The following is a 15,572-nucleotide window of genomic DNA, read 5'->3' on the forward strand; positions in this document are numbered from 1 at the left end:
GAAATTGAAGATTATTCTCCAGAACATTTCTGCGAGCAACACAGAAGAAAAATCATCAGGGCATTAAACTAGATTGTATTTTTTTTTTCATTTTACTTGAATACTTTAATTAGCTATAAAAATATTGGGAAAAAGGCTGTTTCACAACAGTCAAGATCAATCCAACTGGATAACAAAGGGGGTGAAATTCATTATCGGGGGTGGTAACGTCCAGGAGGCGCGAGACTTGGCAGCAGGCGCGGAAGTCCCGCCCCCTTGCAAAATTCAAATTACCGCCCCCGGAAACGAAGTGGAGCGCTAAATCAAGTGCTCCACTTCCTTCCCGGAAAGCAAATGGACGAACGCCTCAGCAGCGCTGCACACTGGGCCGTGCAACACTGCCACTTAAAGGGAAGGGTCCACGCTGCCGACTCTGCAAGTAGATAAGGCATCTACCTGGACCACTAGGGAGCGGGAGTGCCAGGCTGAGTGATCGCAGCCAGGACCCCGCATAGAAAACAGAGCAGCAGCAGGAAACACAAGGTAAGTTTTTATTTCCCCACCGCCCCCCCGGCCACCTTGCCTTTAATTTTTGCTTCGGTAGCGGCCGGCCACCCGAGACAAGTCCCCGGCAGCTGTCGGTGCTTTCGCCTGGCGCTGCTGCAGGGGGCAAAAGTTAATGCCGGGGCACTAACGGGGCAATGTGCGTGGTGATGATGTTCCGATCTCCGGTATTAACGAGAGGCGCAAATGCACTGAATTTCCAGGCCAAAGAGTGTGTTTTATTTCCAATTGGAATTGAGAAGACAGGGCACCTGGAGGATGGACCAATGGCGGGAGTGTGGGGAGGTCATGTGATGAAATGTCCTGGAATACACCTAACCAGAGTTGGCAACCCTATTGTAACCGGCATCACACGAATAAGCACACAGCTGCCAAATGTTTCAGGGATTAGATGAATGTTCATCGCATTGTGAATGTGATGATGTGAAATATTTGTATGAAAGTAATACGGGCAAACTGGGGAGAGAAGATTCTTCCACAGCTCCTCCCGTTGACTTACCTAAAGGTAGCTAATAACTGCAATCCATAGCGCATTTGTATTGCAATTTCATGAGTATGTCCAAACAAAAAGGTTTAGTTGATACAAATGCATGGCAGATGAAGTATAATGTGGATAAATGTGAGGTTATCCACTTTGGTGGTAAAAACAGAGAGACAGACTATTATCTGAATGATGAGAGATTAGGAAAAGGGAAGGTGCAACGAGACCTGGGTGTCATGGTACATCAGTCATTGAAGGTTGGCATGCAGGTACAGCAGGCGGTTAAGAAAGCAAATGGCATGTTGGCCTTCATAGTGAGGGGATTTGAGTACAGGGGCAGGGAGGTGTTGCTACAGTTGTACAGGGCCTTGGTGAGGCCACACCTGGAGTATTGTGTACAGTTTTGGTCTCCCAACCTGAGGAAGGACATTCTTGCTATTGAGGGAGTGCAGTGAAGGTTCACCAGACTGATTCCCGGGATGGCGGGACTGACCTATCAAGAAAGACTGGATCAACTGGGCTTGTATTCACTGGAGTTCAGAAGAATGAGAGGGGATCTCATAGAAACGTTTAAAATTCTGACGGGGTTAGACAGATTAGATGCAGGAAGAATGTTCCCAATGTTGGGGAAGTCCAGAACCAGGGGACACAGTCTAAGGATAAGGGGTAAGCCATTTAGGACCGAGATGAGGAGAAACCTCTTCACCCAGAGAGTGGTGAACCTGTGGAATTCTCTACCACAGAAAGTTGTTGAGGCAAATTCACTAAATATATTCAAAAAGGAGTTAGATGAAGTCCTTACTACTAGGGGGATCAAGGGGTATGGCGAGAAAGCAGGAATGGGGTACTGAAGTTGCATGTTCAGCCATGAACTCATTGAATGGTGGTGCAGGCTAGAAGGGCCGAATGGCCTACTCCTGCACCTATTTTCTATGTTTCTATGATACTTAAAAGAATTTCAGTAGTTCCCAATTAGGCATCGTTAAAAATGATTTAAAGCATCATCATTTGTCCAGCAGGTTCCTTCTCCAAATTGCTATCCATACATGAAGTACTGATGTTACTGGACTAGTAATCGAGTGAACACAATTTCAAATCCCTCCATGGAGGTTTGAGAATTTGAATTCAGTTCAAAAATCATCTAGAAATAAAAAGCTGGGGCCAGTACAAGTGACCATGAAGCTGTCGAATTGCTGTAAAGACCCGATTGGTTCATTAAAGTATTTTAGGAAAGAAAAACTGTTTTTCCTTATCTGATCTGGCCTATATGTGACTCACATTCTCGCAGGTTGACTCTTAACTACCCATCAAAATAGTCTAGCAAGCCACTTTGTTGTATTAAACCCCACTATCTGCAACCGTTTATAAAGAAGGTTCACCAGCAACCTCTTGTGGGCAAAGAGGGATGGGCAATTAATATCAGCCTTGCCAGCAAAGGCCATATCCCGAGAATGAATAATAAAAACATAAATTTGGGTGAGGGTAGAAGCAGGTTCAGATGCAATGCCCCTCATGACTGAACAGACAGGCGACTGTCTCGGCTCACACATGAATCATGGCCATAGAAACATAGGAACAGGAGTAGGCCATTGAGTCCCTCAAGTCTGTTGCACCATTCAATGAGATCATGGCTGATCTGTGCCTTAACTCCATATATCTGCCTTTGGCCCATATCCTTTAATACCATTACTTAACAAAAAGCTATCAATATCCGATTTAAAATTAACAATTGATCGAGCACCAATTGTCATTTGCGGAAGAGAGTTCCAAACTTCTACCACCCTTTGTGTGTAGATGTATTTCTGAATTTCACTCCTGAAAGGTCTGCCTCTAATTTTTAGACTATGACCCCAGTCCTAATATCCCAACTATCAGAAATAATTTCTCTCTATGTACCCTATCTGTTACCCTTAATATCTTGAAAACTTCAATCAGATCACCCCTTAACCTTCTGACTTCGGGGGAATACAGCCCTAATTTGTGTACTCTCTCCTCGTAACTTTATTCTTGAAGTCCGGGTTTCATTCTGGTAAACCAATGTTGCACTCCCTCAAAAGGTCAATATATCCTTTCGAAGGTATGGTTCCCAGAACTGCTCACAGTGCTCCAGGTATGGTCTAACCAAGGTTTTATACAGCTGCAACATAAATTTTACCCCCTTGTATTCTAGTTCTTTAGATAGAAAGGCCAGTATTCCATTAGTCGTCTTAGTTATTTTCTGTGTCTGTTCATGACATTTTAATGATCTATATACCTGAACCCCCAAGTCTCTTTGGCCCTCCACTGTTTTTCGCTTTTCACCATTTAGAATGTTCAATCATTTTTAGGTCCAAAGTGGATGGCCTTGCATTGGCCTACATTGAAATCCATTTGCCAGAGTTTTGCCTATTCACTTAATCTGTTGCTATCCCTTTGTAATTTTATGCTTTCATCTACACTGCCTACAATTGCGCGTATCTTTGTGTCATCAGCCAATTTGGATATATGACTTTCAATGCCATCATCTAAATCGTTAATAAATACTGTGGAGGTAAAATTGGGTGTTAATGGGGCACAAATGGCTTTGCGACCAGGCGCGATGATGACATCGACTCCCGACATATTCTGCAGGAGTTTTGTGATGGTGCTGAGGGGTTGCACCCTAATCTCCTTCGCCCAGAGATTATGACATCATGCATGGCCCTGGTAGCGCCTCGGAACCGAAAATGACTTCCACCTCCTGCAGCAGGGCTGGCCCAAAATACCGGCAGCTGCAGGAGGCATGCATCGAGCGGCCGGCCGCTTCGGGGACAATGATTAAAGGTAAGGTGGCAGAAGTAAGTAAAAAAAAAAAGTAACTTTATTCTTTGAGTTTTTTCCCCCCGAGTTCCTGCCCAATGATCAGTCAGCCCAGCACTCTGCTCGAGTGCCAGGATGATCTCACGGGATCATGGCTGCCGTGGTGGTAAAGGGAGATACCTTTTATTTTGCAGAGCCTGCAGCAATGGCCCTTTCCTTTATGGGAAGGAAGGAGCCTTTGAACACGGCAGCGCTGCACGGTCTAGTGTACAGCGCCGCTGAAGTCACCACCCTCCCTGCTGCTGATTGCGCTCCAAGAAAGAAGTGTAGCGCTTGATTTAGCGCTCCACTTCCTTCCTGCAGCACAAAATGGCACATTTTTTAGAAGTTTGAAATCGTTGCCGCTTTTAAAAACTAGCACCCCAAATGGGGCAATAGTGATTTCTCCCCATGTGAATAGTTGAGACACCAACACAGATCCCTGTGGGACTCTACTAAAATAAACAGTTCTGCAGACCACAGAGCGGTCTGCAGAGCGGCATTAAATAGACTGCACTTAAACAGAGTGTTTTATTTGGAAAGAGGGGGAAGGAGTTGTTGCTTTTTGCTGACACTACTTATAGTGCTTTATGTTACAGGTAAATACTTAATTTTATTCACCCTCTCAAATGAGTGATCACAGTATGGTTGAATTTGTAATACAGATTGAGGGTGAGGAAGTAGTGTCTCAAACGAGCATACTATGCTTAAACAAAGGGGACTACAGTGGGATGAGGGCAGAGTTGGCTAAAGTAGACTGGGAACACAGACTAAACGGTGACACAATTGAGGAACAGTGGAGGACTTTTAAGGAGCTCTTTCATAGTGCTCAACAAAAATATATTCCAGTGAAAAAGAAGGGCGATAAGAAAAGGGATAACCAGCCGTGGATAACCAAGGAAATAAAGGAGTATCAAATTAAAAACTAATGCGTATAAGGTGGCCAAGGTTAGTGGGAAACTAGAAGATTGGGAAAATTTTAAACAACAGCAAAGAATAACTAAGAAAGCAATAAAGAAAGGAAGATAGATTACGAAAGTAAACTTGCGCAAAACATAAAAACAGATAGTAAAAGCTTTTACAGATATATAAAATGGAAGAGAGTGACTAAAGTAAATGTTGGTCCCTTAGAAGATGAGAAGGTGGACTTAATAATAGGAAATGTGGAAATGGCTGAGATCTTAAACAATTATTTTGCTTCGGTCTTCACAGTGGAAGACACAAAAACCATGCCAAAAATTGCTGGTCACGGGAATGTGGGAAGGGAGCACCTTGAGACAATCACTATCACTAGGCAGGTAGTGCTGGACAGGCTAATGGGACTCAAGGTAGACATGTCCCCTGGTCCTGATGAAATGCATCCCAAGGTATTAAAATAGATGGCGGAAGTTATAGAAGATGCATTCGTTATAATCTACCAAAATTCTCTGGACTCTGGGGCGGTACCAGCGGATTGGAAAGCAGCTAATGTAACGCCTCTATTTAAAAAAGGGGGCAGACAAAAGGCAGGTAACTATAGGCCGGTTAGTTTAACATCTGTAGTGGGGAAAATGCTTGAAGCTATCATTAAGGAAGAAATAGCGGGACATCTAGATAGGAATAGTGCAATCAAGCAGACGCAACATGGATTCATGAAGGGGAAATCATATTTAACTAATTTACTGGAATTCTTTGAGGATATAACGAGCATGGTGGATAGAGCTGTACCGATGGATGTGGTGTATTTAGATTTCCAAAAGGCATTCGATAAGGTGCCACACAAAAGGTGCCTGCAGAAGATAAAGGTACGCAGAGTCAGTGGAAATGTATTAGCATGGATAGAGAATTGGCTGGCTAACAGAAAGCAGAGAGTCGGGATAAATGGGTCCTTTTTGGGTTGGAAATCGGTGGTTAGTGGTGTGCCACAGGGATCGGTGCTGGGACCACAACTGTTTACAATATACATAGATGACCTGGAAGAGGGGACAGAGTGTAGTGTAACAAAATTTGCAGATGACACAAAGATTAGTGGGAAAGCGGGTTGTGTAGAGGACACAGAGAAGCTGCAAATGGATTTAGATACGTTAAGCGAATGGGCTAAGGCTTGGCAGATGGAATACAATGTCGGAAAATGTGAGGTCATCCACCTTGGGAAAAAATACAGTAAAAGGGAATATTATTTGAATGGGGAGAAATTACAACATGCTGCGGTGCAGAGGGACCTGGGGGTCCTTGTGCATGAATCCCCAAAAAGTTAGTTTGCAGGTGCAGCAGGTAATCAAGAAGACGAATGGAATGTTGGCCTTCATTGCGAGAGGGATGGAGGGTATTGGTGAGGCCGCACCTGGAGTACTGCGTGTAGTTTTGGTCACCTTACTTAAGGAAGGATATACTAGCCTTGGAGAGGGGTACAGAGACGATTCACGAGGCTGATTCCAGAGATGAGGGGGTTACCTTATGATATTTTCTATGTTTCTATGTTTCTATGATAGATTGATTGACTGGGTCTTTACTCATTGGAGTTCAGAAGGATGAAGGGTGATCTTATAGAAACATTCAAAATAATGAAAGGGATAGACAAGATAGAGGCAGAGAGGTTGTTTCCACTGGTCGGGGAGACTAGAACTAGGGGGCACAGCCTCCAAATACGGGGGAGCCAATTTAAAACTGAGTTGAGAAGGAATTTCTTCTCCCAGAGGGTTGTGAATCTGTGGAATTCTCTGCCCAAGGAAGCAGTTGAGGCTAGCTCATTGAATGTATTCAAATCACAGATAGATAGATTTTTAACAAATAAGGGAATTAAGGGTTACGGGAAGCGGGCGGGTAAGTGGAGCTGAGTCCACGGCCAGATCAGCCATGATCTTGTTGAATGGCGGAGCAGGCTCGAGGGGCTAGATGGCCTACTCCTGTTCCTAATTCTTATGTTCTTATGTTCTTATAACTTAATATCGGTCAATTAAGAAACTGCATCTTGAGGAACTTCAGCTCAGAGTTGTTGTGCTAGAGTCTGAGGTGCAGACATTGTGGGGCATCAGGGAGGGGGAGAGTTACCTGGACACTTTGATTCAGGAGGCAGTCACACCCCTTAAGTTACATAGTGGAACAGGTCTGGTTAGTGGCCAGGGACAGGAGGATGTGACTGCAACTCAGGCAGGTAAGGGGACCCCAGGTGCAGTGCTGGAGGAGCCTCGGCATTTGTCCTTATCCAACAGGTATGGGGTTCTTGCTGCTTTTGTGGATGAGGGAAAAGCCTGCAGGATGGATGAACAGGCCTGACCATGGCACCATGGTGCAGGAGGCCATTGAAGTGGGGGGAGTGAAAGGGAATGTAGTTGTGGTAGGAAACAATACAGTCAGAGGGATAGATACTGTTCTCTGCAGCCATGACCAGGAGTTCCAAAGGTTGTGCTGCCTGCCTGGTGCCGGGGTTAAAAACATCTCCTCGCAGCTGGAGTGGAAAGGGTAGGATCCAGTTGTCATGGTCCACGTAGGAACCAATGACATAGGTAGAACGAGGAATAAGATTCTGCTGAGAGTTTGAGGAGCTGGGATCCAAATTAAAAAGCAGAACCTCAAAGATAATAATCTCTGGATTGTTACCTGAGTCACGTGCCAATTGGCAAAGGGATAAGCAGATTAGAAGATTAAATGCGTGACTCAAAGAGTGGTGTGAGAGGCAGGGGTTTGGCTTCATGGGACACCAGTACTGGGGAAAGAGGGAGCTGTTCCGTTAGAACGGGCTTCACATAAACCAAGCAGGAACCAGTGTCCTGGTGAATCGAATAACTAGGGCTGAAGACAGGGCTTTAAACTAATGAAGGGGTGGGAGGATCAGAAAATATTAAATTTAAAAGCAGCAAGAGAAATGTCAAGGCTCTAGAGTAGAGCAGAGGTAGAAATATAAAAACATAGAAAATAGGTGCAGGAGCAGGCCATTCGGCCCTTCGAGCCTGCACCACCATTCAATATGATCATGGCTGATCATGCAACATCAGTACCCTATTCCTGCTTTCTCTCCATACCCCTTGATCCCTTTAGCTGTAAGGGCCACATCTGACTCCCTTTTGAATATATCCAATGAAATGGCCTCAACAACTTTCTGTGGTAGAGAATTCCACAGGTTCACAATTCTCTGAGTGAAGAAGTTTCTCCTCATCTCGGTCCTAAATGGCTTACCCCTTATCCTTAGACTGTGACCCATTGTTCTGAACTTCCCCAAAATCGGGAACATTATTTCTGCATCTAACAAGTCCAATCCCATCAGAATTTTATATGTTTCAATGAGATCCCCTCTCATTCTTCTAAATTCCAGTGAATATAAGCCTAGTCAATCCAGTCTTACTTCATATGGCAGTCCTGCCATCCCTGGAATCAGCCTGCTGAACCTTCGCTGCACTCCCTCAATAGCAAGAATGTCCTTCCTCAGAATAGGGGACCAAAATTGTACATAATATTCAAGGTGTGGCCTCACCAAACTCCTGTACAACTGCAGTAAGACCTCCCTGCTCCTATACTCAAATTCTCTCGCTTTGAAGGCCAACATGCCATTTGCCTTCCTCACCACCTGCTGTACCTGTATGCCAACTTTCAATGACTGATGTACCATGAAACCCAGATCTCATTGCACCTCCCCTTTTCCTAATCTGTCACCATTCAGATAATATTCTGCCTTCCTGTTTTTGCCACCAAAGCGAATAACCTCACATTGATCTACAATATACTGCATCTGCCATGCTTTTGCCCACTCACTAAACCTGTCCAAATCACCCTGCAGCCTCTTAGCATCCTCCTCACAGCTCACACTGCCACCCAGCTTAGTGTAATCTGCAAAATTGGAGATATTACATTCAATTCCTTCGTCTAAATCATCAATGTATATTGTAAGTAGCTGGGGTCCCAGCACTGAACCTTGCTGTACCCGACTAGTCACAGCCTGCCATTCTGAAAAGGACCCGTTGATTCCTACTCTTTGCTTCCTGTCTGCCAACCAGTTCTCTATCTATGTCAATACATTACCCCCAATACCATGTGCTTTAATTTTGCACGCTAATTTCTTGTGTGGGACCTTGTCAAAAGCCTTTAGAAAGTGCAAATATACCACATCCACTGGTTCTCCCTAATCAACTCTACTAGTTACATCCTCAAAAAATCCTAGAAGATTTGTCAAGCATGATTTCCCTTTCATAAATTAATGCTGACTTGGACTGATCCTGTCACTGCTTTCCAAATGCGCTGCTATGTCATCTTTAATAATTGATTCCAATATTTTCCCCACTACCGATGTCAGGCTAACTGGTCTATAATTCTCGGTTTTCTCTCTCCCTCCTTTTTTAAAAAGTGAGGTTACATTAGCTACCCTCCAATCCATAGGAACTGATCCAGAGTCTATAGAATGTTGGAAAATGACCAGCAATGCATCCACTATTTCTAGGGCCACTTCCTTAAGTACTCTGGGATGCAGACTATCAGGCCCTGGAGATTTATTGGGCTTCAATCCCATCAATTTCCCTAACACAATTTCCTGACTAATAGGGACTGCCTTCAGTTTTTGGTAAAAAAATAAGTAGATTGGGTCAGGAAGGGTCAGAGAGCTTAGCAAAAGTAAAAGGGCATCAGTGACTAAGTGATATCAGGGAAAAATAGAAAAATGTTAAAGCTAAAGACACTTTATCTGAATGAGCGAAGCATTCACTACAAAATAGATGAATTAAAGCACAGATAGAAATTCATAGGTTTGATCTAATAGCCATTACGGAGACATGGTTGCAAAGTGGTCAAGGTTGGGAACTGAATATTTCAGGATACTTAATTTTTTTGGAAGAGATAGGCAAAATGGAATAGGAGGGATAGCCCTGATAATAAAGGATGGGATAAAGACAGGAGAGAGAAAGAATTTTAGCTCCTAAAATCAAGAAATAGAATCAGTTTGGTTGGAGCTAAGAAACAGCAAGGAGCAGAAAACATTGGTGGGAGTTGTTTTTGGCCTCCAAACAGTAATGTAGGGCAGAGCATAAATCAACAAATTAGAGAGGCATATAACAAGGGTAATACAGTAATCATGAGGGACTTTAATCTACATATAGACTGGGCAAAGCAAATTTGCAGTAATCGTGTGGAGGATGAGTTCATGGAATGTATACAAGATTAGTTTCTAGATCAGAATGTTGAGGAACCAACTGGGCAACAGACTATTTTAGAGTTAGTATTGTGCAATGAGAAAGGGTTAATTAATAACCTTGTAGTAAAAGGGCCCTTCGGGATGAATGACCATAATATGATAGAAATTTTATATTACATTTGAATGGGGCTGAAATTGCCTACCGCTGGAAACGGGGCACAGTGACCCCGTTTCACTTGTTCTTACCGGCACAGTGGATGCAGTGGCCTCTTCAACAAAATTCCGCTCTTTGGATTTTCTTTTCGGCAGACCGGAAGTCGGTCATAATGGGGGCAGATTTGCGATGGTAAGCAGAAGTTTGCAGTCTAGATGGGCAGAAGTTGGGGGCGGGTGTAATGGCGCGTCACCATGGTTCGCCCCTTCACTTAAAGGGGAGAGCCTGCGCTATTCTTTAAGTTCGGTCTATGGGCCACCAGGGAGGGATTCGGCTGGGCAAGTAGACTGGCACCCAAGAGGCGGTCCAGCTGAACCCCGGGACATAATTGTCGGCCCAACATGGCAATCGGCCGACAAAAAAAAACATGGCGGCAGTGGTAATCGGTCCTAGTCTTTAATGGGATCTGCACTGCCATGTTAGAAGGACTACAACCTCACTGCACCAGCAGAAAAAGCTGCTTTTGGCACCACGCGCAAGGAGCAAGATATTTCTGGCGGAATTTCGCCATCGTGGGAGGGAACATTGGCGGTGCGCATTCTTATAGCACACTTAGGATGGATGGGGGTGGGGAGCAGTTCACCACTGGGATACCGCAGGAGCAAAGTGTGCCATTACACAAAAAATCGGCAGCCATTGCACTCTGCAGTGCGGCCGCCGGTTTCCGGTGGTAACAGGCCTTAAGGGAAAGTGTAATTTCGGCCCTAATGTGTTTAGTTAAATCTGAAATTAGGGTCTTAAATCAAAACAAAGCAAACTACGTAGGTATAAGAGGTGAGTTGGCTAAGCTAGATAAGGAAACTACATTAAAAGGTATGATGGTAGACAAGCAATGGCTTGCATTTAAAGAATGAATACCTTATTTACAACAAATATACATTCCTTGAAGGCACAAAAACCACACAGGAAAAGTGGACCAACCGTGGCTAACGAGAAGTTAACAATAGTATTAGATCAAAGGAAGATGCTTAAAATGTTGCCATAAAGTGCAGTATGCCTGCCGATTGGGAGGATTTTATAATTCAGCAAAGGAGGACCAAGAAATTGATAAAGAAAGGGAAAATAAAATATGAGAACAAACTAGTGAGAAACATAAAAACAGACTGTAAAAGCTTCTACAGGTATGTAAAAAGGAAAAGATTAGCAAAAGTAAATGTGGGTCCCTTACAGGCTGAGACAGGAGAAATTATAATGGGGAATAAGGAAATGGGAGAGAAATTAAACAAATGCTTTGTGTGTCTCTCTTCACAGAAGAAGACGCAAAAGATCTCCCGGAAATAATGGAGAACTAAGGGTCTGGCAAGAATGAGGACCTAAAAGAAATGAATCTTCATTATAAAAAAAGTACTGGAGAAGTTAATGGGACTGAAAGCTGATAAATCGCCTGGAATTGATAGCCTACATCCTAGGGTTTAGAAAGAGGTGGCTATAGAGATAGCGGATGCATTGGTTGTCATCTTCCAAAATTCAATAGATTCTAGAATGGTGCCTGTGGATTAGAAAGTAGCAAATGTAACCCCACTATTTAAGAAAGGAGGGAGAGAGAAAATGAGGAACTGCAGACCAGTTAGCCTGACATCAGTAGTAGGGAAAATGCTAGAATCTATTATTAAGGACATGGTAACAGGGCACTTAGAAAACAATAGTAGGATTGGGCAGAGTCAACACTGATTTATGACCGGGAAATCTTGTTTGACATCTGAGTTTTTTGAGGTTGCAATGAGCAGAATTGATAAGGCGGAACAAGTGGATGCAGTGTATTTGGATTTTCAGTAAGACATTCGATAAAGTGCCACACAAGAGGTTATTAAACAAAATTAGGGCTCATGGGATTAGAGGTAATATACTAGCCTGGATTGAGGATTGGTTAACGGACAGAAAACGGAGAGTAGGAATGAATGGATCATTTTCGGGCTGACAGGCTGTAACTGGTGGGGTACCACAAGATCAGTGCTTGGGCCCCAGCTATTAATAATTTATATCAATGATTTGGATGAGGGGACCAAATATAATATATCCAAGTTTGCTGATGATACAAAGCTAGGTGGGAATGTAGGTTGTGAGGAGGATGCAAAGAGGTTTCAAAGGGATATAGACAGGCTAAGTGAATGGGCAAGAACATGGCAAATGGAATATAATGTGGAGAAATGTGGTTATCCATTTTGGTAGGAAAAACAATAAAGCAGAGTATTTTTTAAATAGTGAGAGATTGGGAAATGTTGGTGTTCAGAGGGACCTGGGTGTCCTTGTACACGGATCACTGAAAGTTAATATGCAGATACAGCAAGTAATTAAGAAAGCAAATAGGATTTTTATTCCAAGAGAATTTCAGTATAAGAGTAAAGATGTCTTATGCAATTATATAGAGTCTTGTTGAGATCACACATGGAGCCTTGTGTACAGTTTTAGGCCCCGAGCTTGGTGGGAGCTAAGGTCTGCCTGGTTCTCGGCGGTCCCCGGGCCGAAGGTGAGTTTTTGCCGCCCGCTGCTGCCTGGGCCAGTCGGGTGTGAGTTTAGTCGCGGTTTTGTCGACGGCAGTGGGAGCGGCAGGCAGCGGGAGTTGGCAGGCAGGAGCAGGCCTGAGCGGGCGGCGGCGGCAGGCCTCTCGACTCGCCAAACATCGGAGGCCATGCACCGCCATGCGCGAGAGTTAGACATTTTTTTGTAGTTTCTTATGGGCTATGACATCACTTTTGCCGTGATTGGGGCTGATGGCACAGCTGAGCATTTGCATAAAAGCTGTGTACTCACTTGCACCTGCCAGTTGCAGAGGGGTCAGATTTGGAGAGAGAAAAACAAGATTATCATCCATCCATCTAAGAAAGCTGTAATGAATCCAAAAAAAGCTAATGGAGGGTGGCCCAGAGCTCCCTGGTTTATTGATGCGGAACTTAAATGTGAGGTGGAGCGTCGTTATAAAGACCTCACCCAGGATGGTCATGGCAAGTCTGCACCACCCCAATATAAACGCATTTGGCGGGAGATTGGGGAGGCCGTGTCCTCAGTAGGCAACATTGTGTGGGATGGAGACCAGTGCAGGAAACAATGGAACGATACGGTTGTCAGGAAGAGTAAGTAAACCCGCATTGTTGCACTCCCGTACTACTCCAAAAGGTTCTGTGACTGTTGCAGCTGCGTGTGTGTGTATGTTGCATGAGCAAAATGGGTAAAAGCTGCAACTTTTATCTCTGCAAAAGAAAAGAGCATCCAACTCATCAAAGCAGAGTGACACAGGAGGGGGTTCACCAGATGTCATAGGTGACTAGCCTAGAGGAGTGGGCCTTGACTATGGTGGGTGACCACCCCCGTGTCATCAAACAGGGTGGTGCAGATCCCGTGCTAGAGCATGGTAAGCGTATCCAAATCTCTGGTCTGTCACGCTCATGTCATGCGGTCATGTCATGTCAAATGCTTTTTACTGTATTGTGTGTCGCCCATTAGTGGTGTGCTCATGTCGCGATGGAAATCCTTGAAGAATGTGAAATGTGATGGTACACATGTCAGCATGACCAACCCCACCACCCTCGCTATACACTTAAATGTTGTCCTCTACTTTCAGATGTTGATTTGGACAGCAGCGATCAATGCACCCCATCCACCTCTGACACACAAAGGCGGTGTCAAACACCAACGCCTTCCACCTCGATACTGTTAGCAACCCAATACTCCAGTCACCACCCCCCTCCCCCGAGGTCACTCATATCCACCACATCCACCTCCGCCACCCAATCACGAACACCAGGAGGAAGAGGAGGGAGAAGTCCCAGTCTTCATACCACTTGAGGTCGAGGAGTTGCAAGAGGATGACTCCAGCTTCCTGACATGTGTGCCACCTGTTTGGCCAACATCGATGTCGGGGTCCGACTTTTTAGGCTTCGAATCGGACGATGCGGGAACAAGTGTTGGGAGGCACAGAAACCTTGCCGGAAAAGCCACCAAGCCGCAACAAGCCAATGAGGATGCAGGACGGGTGGCAGCAATCCAGGAAATGGACGAGTGTCGAGATAGGTTGAGATCTGCTGCAGGCCATGGCTGGGATAGCTCCTAGCATCGCCACCTTTGCAGGGGAGCATTCTGCCAGTATGTCACGCTCATCAGTGCGGTGGAGCGAAACACCGACTCTGTAGAGGCCATGCACCAATCGATGCTTTCGGGCCATGTCAAGTAAACCCCCCCGATACCACACCAGCGAGGCCGACAGATCCCAAGGAGCCAGAATTGCCAGCGGATTCCATCTCACCCCCTACATTCTCTCCAAGACGAACACGGCAGCAATGCTCCGGCTGCCCTCCTGCACATCGTCATGGAGCAGAGGCAGTGAGGGGCAGGATTGCGGCTCGCCGTGGTGAAGGCAGAGCCATGAAGAGGATGATGGGCCTCACATTGAAGGGGGGGGGGGGAAGAGAGGTGGCGGTAGTGGCTAGAGGATTGAGTGTTGGAGCTGGTGATGTTGTTAACTCTTCATTAAGTTATTGCTGTTGATTCACATTTGGATTGTCATTTGACTGGTTTTGGAAACAATGTCCAATTTTTGGATTCACTTGTTTGCATGTTCTGTCACTTGCCATGCTACACTATTCAATACAGACACATTGTTCACCAACTCTTGGTCAGTGTTTAAATTTTATATCATCTGGGGTACGTGCTGAGAAACAGACAAATCTCCTTCCAGGTGTACTGGTCTCTGAGCAATATCTTGGCGTCCACATATGATATGACTCTTTAATGGGTGCTGTCATCAGGCTATCTCGCAATGACAAGCAAGGATGACCAATGCAGGAAGGCTGCCATTGAATGAGAGATAGTTGCACAACTTGGAGGCCACACATTAAGGCTTGCACTTCAGTCCACATTTTCTTTGGTGCTACATCACCGAGCCCCACCCCTGATATGACATGTTCTTCAGTGACATTGCAGTCCATTATATATATTTTCATGTATTCTATACTTGAGCTCATGTTGTTCTCAGGTTTACATCCTTCCACCTGACAGAACCTTCCATGATTTCATTATTGCCTATATACTTTGACATAAGCTCATACCATCTGAACACTCATTGTCTTAATAAATCTGCTGTGCCTGCAATGTTGTAAAAACCCTGACAGCACATCTCCATCGAGTCTTTACTGTATCTCGTAGCTCCTTTCCGCTTCCTATACCACGCCTGCCCTTCAACGGAATACTTTTTGTTTACATCTGCGAAGCCTTTCTGTGCAGTTTAATTTCCATCTGGGAACTCATTCTGAGGGTGTGATAATGGTGCAGCATGTGTATGTTATCCGGGATGTGCAGCTCGGGACAACACTGCGCGATTGTACCTGCTGCCCGATTTACAGCCAGCTCACACCACCTTTTTCCCAGCCGTCATTCTGGCAGGCGGGAACAGCATCTTAGGGGATCCTTGACCACCAAAATCACAT

The 15,572-nt window shown here is 44.8% G+C and overlaps 1 protein-coding gene across 3 annotated transcripts in view; it reads right to left on the bottom strand.

Moving 5' to 3' along the window:
* The window catches only part of LOC139263058 (dedicator of cytokinesis protein 2-like), a 770,661-nt gene that overhangs the window by 460,416 nt on the left and 294,673 nt on the right, over window positions 1-15,572 (bottom strand). The window lies entirely within an intron of this gene.

Source organism: Pristiophorus japonicus, chromosome 4 (assembly GCF_044704955.1).
Source record: "Pristiophorus japonicus isolate sPriJap1 chromosome 4, sPriJap1.hap1, whole genome shotgun sequence".
NCBI lineage: Eukaryota > Metazoa > Chordata > Chondrichthyes > Pristiophoridae > Pristiophorus > Pristiophorus japonicus.